The 13862-nt window shown below is 36.6% G+C and overlaps 1 protein-coding gene across 1 annotated transcript in view; it reads left to right on the forward strand.

Annotated features, from left to right (window-relative positions):
- Window positions 1-5425: 5425 nt before the first annotated feature.
- LOC125678885 (zinc finger CCCH domain-containing protein 13-like) overlaps window positions 5426-13862 on the forward strand; it is an 85268-nt gene continuing 76831 nt past the window's right edge. The window contains exons 1-3 of the mRNA XM_048917657.2: window positions 5426-5447; window positions 8920-8989; window positions 12556-12613. The gene's annotated coding sequence lies outside the window, so the exon portion shown is untranslated. The remainder of the gene's footprint in view (window positions 5448-8919; window positions 8990-12555; window positions 12614-13862) is intronic.

Raw genomic sequence — 13862 nt, forward strand, 5'->3', positions numbered from 1 at the left:
CTGTATGAACTCTACTTGTTCACACCCCAGTATGGCGTCTACCTCGTGTCAAATTCTTGTATTGATTACTCAAACTCATCATTGTAATGTTACAATGTAATGGATGCCCCTGCGGTTTCAGCATTTTTAGGTTTCTTGGGTCATTTTACAACGAGACATTTATTCCAGTCACGTGGGTTGTTTTATTACCATTTCATGCATGTGTTTCACTGCTATTCATTAACTCTGTAGATATGTGTCCGGATGAGACCGCAGAAACCGAGGCCCCTTGTTACAGCAGGTGTGGCACGATAAAGATCACTCCCTGTAATCAAAAACCGTAAGCGCCGAGCATAGGCCTAAATTTTGCAGCCCTTCACCGAAAATGGTGACATCTCCATGTGAGTGAAATATTCTCGAGAGGAACGTAAAACAAATATTCAATCAACTGTGGATATGTACTTTTGATAACTCCATAGATCTAGGTATGCTGGAGACACCAGTTGCCTTCCCAGACTTAGACACATCAGAACTGTGACGCATTCTCTAACATCAGAACTGTGACGCATTCTCTAACATCAGAACTGTGACGCATTCTCTAACATCAGAACTGTGACGCATTCTGTAACATCAGAACTGTGACGCATTCTCTAACATCAGAACTGTGACGCATTCTGTAACATCAGAACTGTGACGCATTCTCTAACATCAGAACTGTGACGCATTCTCTAACATCAGAACTGTGACGCATTCTCCAACATCAGAACTGTGACGCATTCTCTAACATCAGAACTGTGACGCATTCTCTAACATCAGAACTGTGACGTATTATCTAACATCAGAACTGTGACACATTCTCTAACATCATAACTGTGACGCATTCTATAGTTTATTACAATATTTGTTCACGTTTGTTTTATATTTAATTGTGTTTGTCAAAAGTATACATTTCCTTCTCCTAGACTTCGGCTTTCGGAGTTCTTAAATTTCTCTATCAATTTGCTTATCATATCTCTGCCTTATTTTTTTGTAGATTTTCGGAAAGCCCTTTCTTTGCTTTTCTGACATTTCTTGTCGTCTGTCCTTCATCAACAATGAGAGTTGTTCAATAAAATAAACATCTAGCGTAATGTTTGGAAGGAAACACTCTTGTACCCCCCCCCCCCCCCCTGAGCCTATCATACTATTAATCTTAATCTATGTTTAGATCATACTATTAATTGTGTATTTCCGACGTAAACTGCTAAATCATTCTATCTTCCATCCGTAAAATGGCAAATCATTGTGTCTTTCCGCCGTAAACTGGCAAATAGTTGTGTATATTTCCGTCCTTAAGTGGTAAATCATTATATATTTCCGCCATAAAATGGCAAATCATTATGTTTTTCATCCGTACACGGATAAATCGTTGTGTCTTTCCGCTGAAAACTGGTAAATCTTTGCGTGGTTCCGCCGTAAACTGGTAAATCTTTGCGTAGTTCCGCCGTAAACTGGTAAATCTTTGCGTAGTTCCGCCGTAAACTGGTAAATCATTGCGTAGTTCCGCCGTAAACTGGCTAATCGCTGATCATTGGGTGATTATCAGTCGTACATCATTGATGATCGTGTAAATACTCCATAAATACTCATCACTTATTACCTCCGAAAACGGTAAATTATTATACTAAGGAATAGATGCCGTCAACATAAGCAACATTCTTCGCCATAAACAGGTTCAGTCGATCGTGTATTCCAACTTATTTCAAGTTCAAGTCTACACCCTGTATTTCCTACAGCTATACTTCTACTATTGCATCCAAACTTTTTCATTATAAACAAACTTTGCAGTGCCTAGATATAGACCATCTTATACGTAATCCACCAACGTGTTCTTGTTCTTCATCTTCTTTCAACTATAGTCCAGCTGGACAAGTCATTACTGGTGATGTTGATATACATGTAGCTGAAAATGAGGACCTCAAATCACTTACATGTATTCTAAAAGGTCCTAAATACAGAGAACCTCGGTCTTTGAATTGGCGACAGAACTTCATCTCCATTATGAATTCTGTCGAAGATTATGCCAGACGATGGGCTAAATATGAAAAAGAAGAGCTTGATACATTGTCAGAATGGGTTAAAAGCATAAGAGGAATATTAAAATCCCGCGTTCGACATATGAAAACAAAAGTACGTACCATCTATCCCTCTGTGTTTAGTGCCGGCCTTACAAACAAAGATACATTGCTGGATCCAGTAAGTGCTCTACCAAGCCCCTATCCTTGCTCCTCACGAAAATATCAACAGCTGTGAAGGAGAAACTTCAAACGTACTGTGCGACTACATATGCCAGAAGTGGTGTTAATCAAATGTGGATTCTAAAAAATTCTAAAGAACTTTTAGTAAACTTGAAATCGCAGATTTTTTCCCAAATCAATAACATTAAAACCTATGACTTTTCAACACTATACACGACCATTCCTCACGATAAATTAAAGACTAGACTTTTTGATATCATAGACAGTTGCTTCTTCAACAAAAATGGAAAACGGAAATATTCATAGCTAGTGATCAGTCATTCAAAAACTTACTTTGTTAAACACCACTCTGATTCCACGCACAAGTACTCTGAAGTTGAAATAAAAAATATGCTAGAGTTCCTCATTGACAATATCTTCGTGGTCTTTGGTGATCAGGTCTTTCAACAGTCTGTTGGAATTCCCATGGGCACGAATTGTGCTCCTTTGTTAGCTGACCTGTTTCTATATTCATATGAGGTAGAATTTATTCAAAAACTTCTACGTGAGAAGAAATAATCTCTCGCTGTGGCCTTCAATTCGACATTTCGATATATCAATGACGTTTTGTCTATTAACAATAACTTTCATTCATATGTCGATTTGATATATCCCTGTGAGCTCGAAATAAAGGACACCACAGAGTCGTCCACTTCTGCTTCATATATAGAATAGATATTTTATTGAAAGTAGACATTAACGGCAAACTGACAACTCAACTATATGACATACGGGATGATTTCAGCTTCTCCAACGTCAACTTCCCATATTTATGTAGCAATATTCCATTATCACCTGCATATGGTGTTTATATATCTCAACTGATTCGATATGCAAGAGCTTGTTCTGCGTATAGTCAGTTTTTAAATCGAGGTAAGCTATTGACAAACAAGGTGATGGTACAGGGATTTCAACAGTCTCAATTGAAATCAGCATTTCGCAAACTGCGGATAACTCCGTTTACCTGATCAGGATATGGGGCTCACGGCGGGTGTGACCGGTCAACAGGGGATGCTTACTCCTCCTAGGCACCTGATCCCACCTCTGGTGTGTCCAGGGGTCCGTGTTTGCCCAACTATCTATTTTGTATTGCTTGTAGGAGTTATGAGATTGATCACTGTTCGTTATCTTCACCTTTCATTATAACGATCTACTTCGTCAGTACAACCTCGCATTGGGTCAAATGCTGTCTGACGTGTTTCATACCGATTGTTAAGCCGTTCTTGGCACACTGGTTTCGACTGCGGATAACTCCGTTTACCTGATCAGGATATAGGGCTCGCGGCGGGTGTGACCGGTCAACAGGGGATGCTTACTCCTCCTAGGCACCTGATCCCACCTCTGGTGTGTCCAGGGGTCCGTGTTTGCCCAACTATCTATTTTGTATTGCTAATAGGAGTTATGCGATTGATCACTGCTCGTTATCTTCACCTTGCATTGATGATATAAATAGTAGTAGTATACTACTATACGAATGTTTCAACCAATCAGCATCACTTTAAAAGTTATTAAATGATCTAAGTATCAAAGTGAAACGAAAATACTATTCAGTGCAATTTAATTATAATATTGTACATATTTAAATCTGTTTATGTTAATTCCTTAAAAAACCACACATACACACATATAGTATACTCGTACATCTCTTTCTCCTCTCTCTGTTTGCCTCCTTCCCTTTCTTTATATTCTTTAATTTTTAATTATATGCAACCATTCAACAGTTTTAAAGCAATATCAATTCTGAGTACCTCTTTGCTTAGCTTTGTTATTTAAGTATGACATGAAGATAAATCCAATCCCGATATTTTAACTGAATAACCAATTATTGCACAGAGCGATGGTTTGGGGGAGAGGGTGTGTGTGTACATGATGTAGTTGAACTTTGTCATTTTTTAAAGCATGGTACCTACTTTGTGAAACCAACTCCTCTCACAGCTTTTACTTTTTTATCTTTATTTTTTATTTATTATACAAAATTTATAAAGCGCTAAATATAATATAAAATTACTCTAAAGCGCTGTACATAAAACAATTATGGACATAAGAGCATAAAAATTACTTAATAAATACTTGAGCTTAAAAATGCAAGTTAAAAAACGCTTAAGAATATACATATAACTTTAAAAGGACTAGTAATGTTCACATGTAAAACTGCTGTGTTTTCCATTGTAATAAGGTCAATTTAAAAATGAGCACCTTTAAATAAACACTAAGAAGAATCTGGGCAAGCAATGGTAAAAAGGTAAGTTTTTAATAACTTTTTAAAACGACTAAAATTCCTCTCAGATCTCAGGTCTTGGGGTAGATTGTTCCAGTGTAGCGCTCACCACGTCGAACCGTCTGTGCCCATACATGTATGTCTTAATATGTGCACGTGACTGCACCAGAAACGTAGAGTTACCTGATCGCCGGGATCTACCAGGTGTGTACAATTTGACAAATTCTTGTAAATATAATGGCGATGTTCCATTTAAAGCTTTAAAAGTCTGTGGCAGCAGCTTGTACTCCTTGTACTTAACATTTTCAGACCTTGTACATCATAGTTGTTATAAAAATATTGATATACATGTGACATTTTTTTTTTTTTTTTATTTTTTTTTTATGTTTTGTACTGCTCTCTCTATGATAGATATAACATATCTTAAAGTAACTCGTCTGAAATCGTTTTTTTTTTTTTTTTTTTGTAAATTCGCAATAACAAACTTTACATGCATGCATCGGGTTTCGACGTTTTAATCAAATATATATAAATTGGAAAAAAAAAACGTCCTCCTACAATAATATTTTTTTAAAAAAACTATTCATAGCTTGTTTACAGAAACATAATATTTTTTTTTCTTCATTAGGCCTATATATGATTAAAACGTCGAGAGCCTGTATTTACATGAAATATTTTCGAAATAGTCAATTTTTAGAGGTTTCTCTTTTTTGATTTGAATACAGTAAGTTGACATTTCAAATATTTTAAACTTTCAAGTTAAAAAAAAATTCATTTAACACCCCCCCCCCCAAACCTGGGGCATCGTATTTAATTTTTCGGAGGCCCCAAAAAGGTGTGGGCTTGAGTAGACTATATACATGACGGTGTTCAACAGTTAGAAAGTGTAGCGGGAGGAAAAACTATGGGAATTACCTCCCGTAGATCATATAGCTCGCTCTCGATTTCCCGCGTTTTAATTCGATGTGTCCCAGGTAAGTACTTCAATTCATCATCTTGCACCAAACCAGAATTTGTATCGCCCTAAATATATATGCATATATCTATCTTTAAAAATATGTAGCTAGGTTAGGCATTGCATGCCACAGCTGTCTGAATTTTTTGATGGGTGGGTGGGGAAAGTCCAGAGAGGATGAGGCTAATTTAACTGTGGAAACGAGGGGGTTATTTATATTCGGTCTTTCCTATCCTCGAGGTTGATAGGAAAGACCGAATATAAATAACCCCCTCGTTTCCACATATCTTAGGGTGAGGCGCAGGATGATAACCCTTGGCCTCCCCTTCTGAAGAACAAGAGGAGTAATCGGTTGATAACAATATGCTTGATGAAGTTATCCACAGTGCAGTAAACAGTGACTCATAGTAAATACGTATATATAGTTACTAGGCAAGATAGTGTCACTGAACACAGTCCCTGATCATACATGTAGTTACTAGGCAAGATAGTGTCACTGAACACAGTCCCTGATCATACATGTAGTTACTAGGCAAGATAGTGTCACTGAACAGTCCCTGATCATACATGTAGTTACTAGGCAAGATAGTGGCACTGAACACAGTCCCTGATCATACATGGAGGAGGAGGAGGAATGTGTCTAAAGTGTATTGAGAGATCTATCAACAATCTACTAATCTTGAGCAGCGAGATTCTAAGAGTAAGAGGCGTCAGTCCAAATATCCAGCCTCGACGAAGCTCGCTGAGATTAAACAAAAACATGCACAGATCCAGTGATTTCCTGTGTGGGGTGGGTGGATTGTGCCCCCCCCCCCCCCCCCCCCCCCCCCCCCCCCCATTTTTCCCCAGTCAAACACCAGGGGTCTAACATTTTGTTTCGGCCAGAAACTGCATGAATAAAACCAATTCCATTTAGGAGGGGAGTTCCAGAGCACCGGTCCCTGCTTCCAGACCCCCAGTCCGTGCTTCTGGGTCATCACCAGATAAAGCATGCATGAGATGTGTATAAGTATAAGGACTAAATCTGACTAGAGGATTTGAACTTCTGTCCTCAGTGAGCGGTAACAAATACCACTTAATCTCAAAGACCACAGCAGTGGAGATCTGCTTCCTGTCTATCACTGTCTATTCTGGTTGTCACGGAAACAAGCCACTGAATTCTTTTGATGTGTTAATCACTAATTGTCAGCAAGCTTCACTAAAAAACATAAACTTTGTCTGAGAAACAGTCGAGTTTGATCTGAGAAACAGTCGAGTTTGATCTGCATCAGAAGGTAACTACAGTTCTCATGTTTACCAAAACGTCAGCTTATCTTGTGCAAGTTACCTAGAGTTATGAAAGTTTTCAATGTAGACATTAATTATGTAGAGTAACTGTTGAAATAATGAGTACATATGTAGATTATCTGTTAGAATAGCGAGTACATAAAACTTTTTAATTATATACCAGAATTTTTTTTAATTAGAAATAATAATTTAGAATATATGTGTTCATACTGTGAACAATCTTAATAAAATTCAGGAAGTCGATCTACTCGCCCATGAATTCTCATTAAATGAGATTTTTTAAAAGTTTTAATTTTTATTTAAGAATTTTGAGAACTTCATGTGATGTATGTGGTCTTTGAATTCCTCCAAATCGAATGTATAATCATGAGATTAGCTAGGAGACTAAGCTTAAATCCACGGTTTAGAATTTCTAAAGATGGATGGCCTATGAAATTTGAGTATTCATTTGTCAAATCAGTAAAGAATTCTCTATGAATGGTAATACAAGTTCTGCATAAAAAGGGAGTCACCAAAAATATTGATCCCGCCACCTAATGATTATTGTGATTACAGGGATTCACATCAAAACCAGTTTAAGCCGTGAAAAGACAGTGTTCAGGTTAAATAAACGTATGATTCATTTCCATAGTGTGTGTGTGATGGATTTTATTTTTGCTTCAACCCTTTCCCTTTATTTCACTCAGCTTTTTATCTAGGAAAATGTTTAGATATTACTTGTAGTTTCATCACATGCACATGAAGAATAGGTAAATATTTATCTAGCTACGTGGAGATTTCATGGAGTCTGCCAATAATAAAACCGATCTATAGTTGTCTCTGTGTTCAGTGATGGTGAAAACCTTGTATGATTCTGCGGATGCTGTTCGCCTTGTATTACTTATAAAATCAATAAGAAAATACTTATCACTTTTAGAGATTACAATATTTTGGTTTCTCCAAATTGTGTGTATGCACATTTTCACTTCTTGGATTTTTTTCATTACTACACACACTTCTAAAGTCTTGCAAAGTTCATTGATTGATTGATTTTATATTGTTTAACGTCCCGATCGAGAATTTTTCACTTATGGAGACTTCACCATTGCCGGTGAAGGGCTGCAAAATTTAGGCCTATGCTTGGCCTTTGAGCTGGGAGGGATCTTTATGTCGTGCCACACCTGCTGTGACGCGTTTTGCAGTCTCATCCGAAGGATTGTCCCATTTGGTCACCTCTTACGACAAGCAAGGGGGGTACCCATGACCTATTCTAACCTGGATCAAGTACAGTGAAAACTGCCTAAACCTGTGTAATATAATGTTTCACTGGACATTCTGATTGCTTGTCGGATTAGACAGGTTACTCTGTATATATATAAACTTGTCAAAAAATAATACGGTGCATGTCAAGTATAATTTTTTTGTTTTAATACAATATACAGTAAAGCCTTTCTAAACCGACATGAACGGACGTGAACCGACATGAACCGGGACACAAGTTTTTTGTTGGAATACACAGTATTAAATAATTTTGAAATAAACAGTGTAAAAACATAAAAAAATTGAAATAGAGAATGAATATAAGGGTTGAAATGCTCAGTGAAATGGATTTCACACGTGTTTCATTCAGAGTTTCAACAACACTCTTGTTTAAAGTCAGCATTTCACAAATTCTATAGTTGTTATAATGATCTTGTTTGCCCATATAACCTATTATTGGGTCAAATGCTGTTTGACGTGTTTCATACGGATTGTTAGGACGTTCTTGGCACACAGATTTTGACTGCGGACTACTCCGTTTATCTGATCAAGATATAGGGCGGGTGTGACCGGTCAACAGGAGATGCTTCCTCCTCTTAGGCACCTGATCCCACCTCTTGTATGTCCAGGGGTCCGTGTTTGAGTTATGAGATTGATCACTGTTCGTTAGCTTCGCCTTTCATTTGGCGGTTTTCACTGTACTATTAACTATTTTTTTTAAAAACCCATTTCATCACAAGAAAGTGACTTGCTCAACAGACAATGACTGATGAGACTTTGGATAACAAGGATGAATGATCTTTTTTTAAAATACCTCCATTATAGATTAAAAAGTTGTTTTGTTTCGTAGCCTTGCACAACATGCACAAATTGAGATGACATTATATCTTAACTATGACCACCACAGAAGCAAGGCACAAGATGACTGGCCAGAGGGAGATGTTTCATTTATGTTTGTGTTGTAGGTAATAATTTACCTACATGGCAGTGTGACCCACACAGACATCAGAGAGGATACAGGAATTTCTGTGACAGGTAGGAACAAGGCTATCTAACTAATTATTTAAGGAATAACACTCCAGGTTATTTGTAATGACGGGAGCTTTATAAACAATGGCTTTATTGGGTAATTTATATTTTATTGGTAAAGCCGCGATTATACAGAAATTTACACCATCCTGTCACTGTTTATATTATATCCCCCATGATATGCAAACAACTTCAGCATTTATTATTTATATTCATGTTGTAGGGAATAAGAAAGATATAGATTTTTATACCTGTAATAATTTTCCATACAAAGCGACATAGGCATGAGTTTCTGGATGAGAATGATTGTATTTAAATATTGAGCTATCAAAGGATTAGCAAAAACAAAATAGGGGTAATTAAATGTGAATCGACATTAATTTTCTTAGTAAACGGAGACACTACTTCAGTACAATGTAACAGGTGTGTGAGGCGTACTGAAATCACAATTTTTGTGACATGTCATCCCCAGTATTTTTTTCATTTTGTATGTAGGTGGACGATGGTCAGATTAAAACATCTGTACAGTAGATTTATTTTAGGCCAAGCTCATGATGTGAATGTGACAACTAGAGATGTTGGGGGAGGGGGGGGAATAAATTGATTGTATTTATGTATGATATATGTATCATATCGTCATTGCGATACTGATGTAAGCTATATTTGCATGATTAAGGGTTGATTCTGAGTGGCTTATCTGAATTTTTGTTACTTTATACAGTTCATGAACTACATGTTTAAAATACTGAAGAACATGTGAATTTTATCTTGTAATTATTACTAAATGTACTACGTACCACTACAAATTAAATAACAGAAATCGAAAAAAAAATCTTCTGTTATTTTAAAAACTCATGACAACTTTGTGATAACATATCATATTCAGGTCTCGAAATTAACACATGCCCATCAGTCAGTGACTGGTTAAAAGTCTGACGGACTGACTGACATTTGTTTTATTAAATCCGATGGGACTGGTCAATTTTCTAAACCATCAATTCAGAAAACATACGAGTTTATGGAATCTTCAATCTATAATTAAAATTAGCTGTTTTGAATCCGCTTCTCATTCTTTCCTAGTTTATCAATGGTAATAGTTATAGTAACATGAATGTAGTTTTAGGTCACCTTAGTAAACTTAGGTGACCTGATATAATTGATATGCATCAGTCATGTGTTAACAATTGAACATTTTTAACTTCTTGTAAATAACTACATTCCATTATTCTTTTCAAATTTGGTATGAAGCATCTTTGTGACAAGGGGGACTTCAGTATTAGATTCCAGGACTCCTGCATCCCTGGGGCCATGGAGCAGGAAAAGATAAAAATTGACCAATTTTATAAAATCTCCTCTACAAGCACACAAAGAAAAGCTAAATGCATAGTGATGTAGAGCAGGAAGGCCTTTACCAAAATTGTAAATTTCATGATTCTTGTAGAAGAGGTTCTGACTCCAGGATGGGGCCAAACCTGGTATATAATATTTGTGTAGCAGTCAGTCAGGTTAAATCGCCGGTGGCCAGATAGCTCAGTTGGTAGAGCACCTGACTAGAGATTCGGGGGCCCCAGGTTCGAATCCCGGTTTGGTCCGTTGCATTTTCTCCTGTCCTGTTACATTTGTAAAAAAAAAAATTTTAGAAAACATCTTCTTTAATGCTAATAATGATACTAAATTGAAACTTAATGAATAGATAGAATTAGCAACAGGGTTTTGTCTAGCTTTTAGATGTTACTACCCATTTTATATTTAAGAGGAATTTTTGAGAATGCAGTCATGAACTTCCAGGAGATGGGGGAGGGGGGTATCCACAGATTATATTATCTCAAAACAGGCATATAAATTGATTGATTGCTTATTATTTTCTATGTTGTATGACTTTGACAATTATGGAAAATTACTTGGAAGATATGAAAACGAATTTTGTTCAAATTTTCATACAGTTTTGTGTAGTTTATACAATTGAACATCTTGAAGGGAAATTTTTGTCTGTGGAAGAGGAAACTTCATACAGTTTTGTGTAGTTTATACAATTGAACATCTTGAAGGGAAATTTTTGTCTGTGGAAGAGGAAACTTTATTCATTTGTTCTCAAAGGAGGAAACTGAGGGCATGGGAAAAATGTTATTATCTCATAGACCTCTTAATACCAGATGTATCATGATCCTGAATGAAGGTCATATAGCCAAGGTCAAGGCCACTTGATATAGTATAGAAGTCTTACTTGCACATAGGTTACTTATGAACAGAGAATGCATTATGATCTGAATTCAATATTATTTAGCCTAGGTCAAGGTCATTACCAAAAAATTTAAGAACATTTGTCCTAGTTCACAATTTTGTAATGGAGAGATGTTAGAAGATTTTACTCGACACATTTCTTGCTTTTGACCACACAGTGTGATTTAGTGTTAACTAATGTAAGGTCACGCTAGTACATCTGTAAACGTGTTAATTCACATAACTTTGTAATAAAAAGGACAATACATTGTGATATGTGTGGCTCAAAGGTTGCTAACCACATTTAATTAAGATGAGGTTATCGATAATAAGTTGGAAATATTTGCCCATGCCATTAATTTCATTGATAACATACAGTTCTCAGAGTTTAAATGAATGTTCACTTGCCATCACCGACATCGCCGCTAATTTACGTTTTTGATTATGTCAGATACTCAGGTGACTATTCGTGTAGAGTAAGTCCACCTTTCTTTAGTTTTGTCAAGTTTTCATGCCCTTTGCTTTGTAATATGAATAATCTTTTCTGACAAAATTTATATTTAGAATGGGATTTCATTTGATGACCAGGATGTATGCCTTCAATTTGGGGTTTTACATTTCAAAATAAAAGTAACCGCCCCTCTAAATTAAAAAAGGATTTTGTAAATCATAAAAAATGCTGTCAAAAGACATTGCTAATTGACACAAGTAGGTCTATTATCCGAGTTTAATTATAGCACCCTGTGAATCTGCTTGAATTGACAAAAACAGTATATTCACCGAATAGTGTGATCGGGACCATCTGTTCTGTGACTGTGTTTTGGGGGTTAACTTCACCTCCCGCCAATGTGCTTTCACTCTTGAAGTTCGATTCATCAATTTTGAATGCTGGTAATACCCCCACCCCTTCACCCAAGCAAAATTTTGGAAGCATTTCATAAAACATGAATGAATGGGCACATTATGGAATAAAAGCCAGTGAAATTATTTATGGATTGGTCACCCTCTTAAAGACGCACGAAATGTCAAGATCTTCCAATCGACTTCAATTGTACCACTTCCAACCATGAAGTATCTAAGTTGACTCCAATGAATGTGTGTATAGTGTGCAGGTCGCCAAAGATAGGGGTATGGATTTGACATAAATACTTGAATAGTCAAGCAGCTCAGGAGTCGATACTCTCGTAGAATGTTAATTGTTACAGCCCATCTGTTGGATATAACTCCACTTACCAGAGCAATATAAACAAATTTTGTGTAATTCTAAATCTGTCTTGAATTTCTGTAAGTTTTTCTTAACTCGTTTCTCCCTGATGTGATATTGATTTTGGGTGATGTATATAATATTGCAGGCTGGTGCACCAAATGACTGAAAGTGTATGCTCCTGTGAATGCAGAGATAAGATTTAGGTAAATATTTACAGTGGAAATATTTTATATTGTTGTCTGGGCCATAACTGGTAAGTAACAATTAATTGATACATCTATTAAGAGTAGTGTGGATAATCTGTTTTGTTCAGCAGAAAGTAAAAAAATTATTATTTTACTAAGTTTATAAATCATTAATGTTTAAGATTTAAATGTGAGTATATCTGTCCACAAAATTAAAATTTGAGAAGATAAAAGACTTGACAAATTCAAAAATAAAGTTGAGGGGATTTAAGATTGGGGGGGGGGGGGGGGGGGGATCGGAGAATAGTGAAGGACTGTACATCCACATCAGAAGACGGTTCTAAATGTATGGGAATGTTGAACGAATCATTTGTATGTCTAACTACCTAACTGCAAGTTTGTGATTGATTGATCATATATTGTTTAACGTCCCTCTGGAGAATCTTTCACTCATATGGAGACGTCACCACTACCGGTGAAGGGGACTCAAGGGCTGCAAAATTTAGGCCTATGCTTGGCACTTGCGGCCTCTGAGCAGAGAGGGATCTTTATGGGCCACACCTGCTGTGACCCAAGACATTGGTTTTTGCGGTCTCGTCCGAAGGACCGCTATTGAGGACCTATTCTAACCCGGATCCCCACGAGACAGTTTATGATTGAAGGCATTGTTGTTAATTTCCCAATATAACATTTTAATAAGGTGATCGGTTTATCGAGTTTTACTATTGAAGTCTCGAGTGGTCTTTGGAGTTCACCTTGAGAATGCGCCACATAGACACTGGTGTCCACCACCACCTGGGCGGTAGTTAAACCTTAAACCATTCACTAACAGAGAGCAAGAATGATGTAAAAATTCAGGAAATGTGCAAATTACCAGAAAATAGCTGCATATTTGTTATAGGTGTAGAAATGTACTAAATGCCAACAAGGCTGTGTTTTAATGCCTTAGGTTGTCATACTTATAGCTGACGATAAATACCATTGTCAAATGAAATAAACTTTTGAATTCAGGTTAGCCAAAGGCCAAACAGATTTCTCACATTATCAATTCCTTTCAGCCAGAGCTATATTCTATATCAATTTTTTTTTTTTACTGTCTCAAGAATAAATGTAGCTGCATCACTGAGTCACAAAATTTAGTTCTAGTGAATGTGCATGTTGGCATAATTCAAAGATGGCAGTCAGGGCATCTGATTTATTGAGCTATGATTTGAGGGACAGTTGATACTTATTGATCAATGTCGATGGACAAGTTCACACAAAATTG

Source organism: Ostrea edulis, chromosome 2, assembly GCF_947568905.1.
Source record: "Ostrea edulis chromosome 2, xbOstEdul1.1, whole genome shotgun sequence".
NCBI lineage: Eukaryota > Metazoa > Mollusca > Bivalvia > Ostreida > Ostreidae > Ostrea > Ostrea edulis.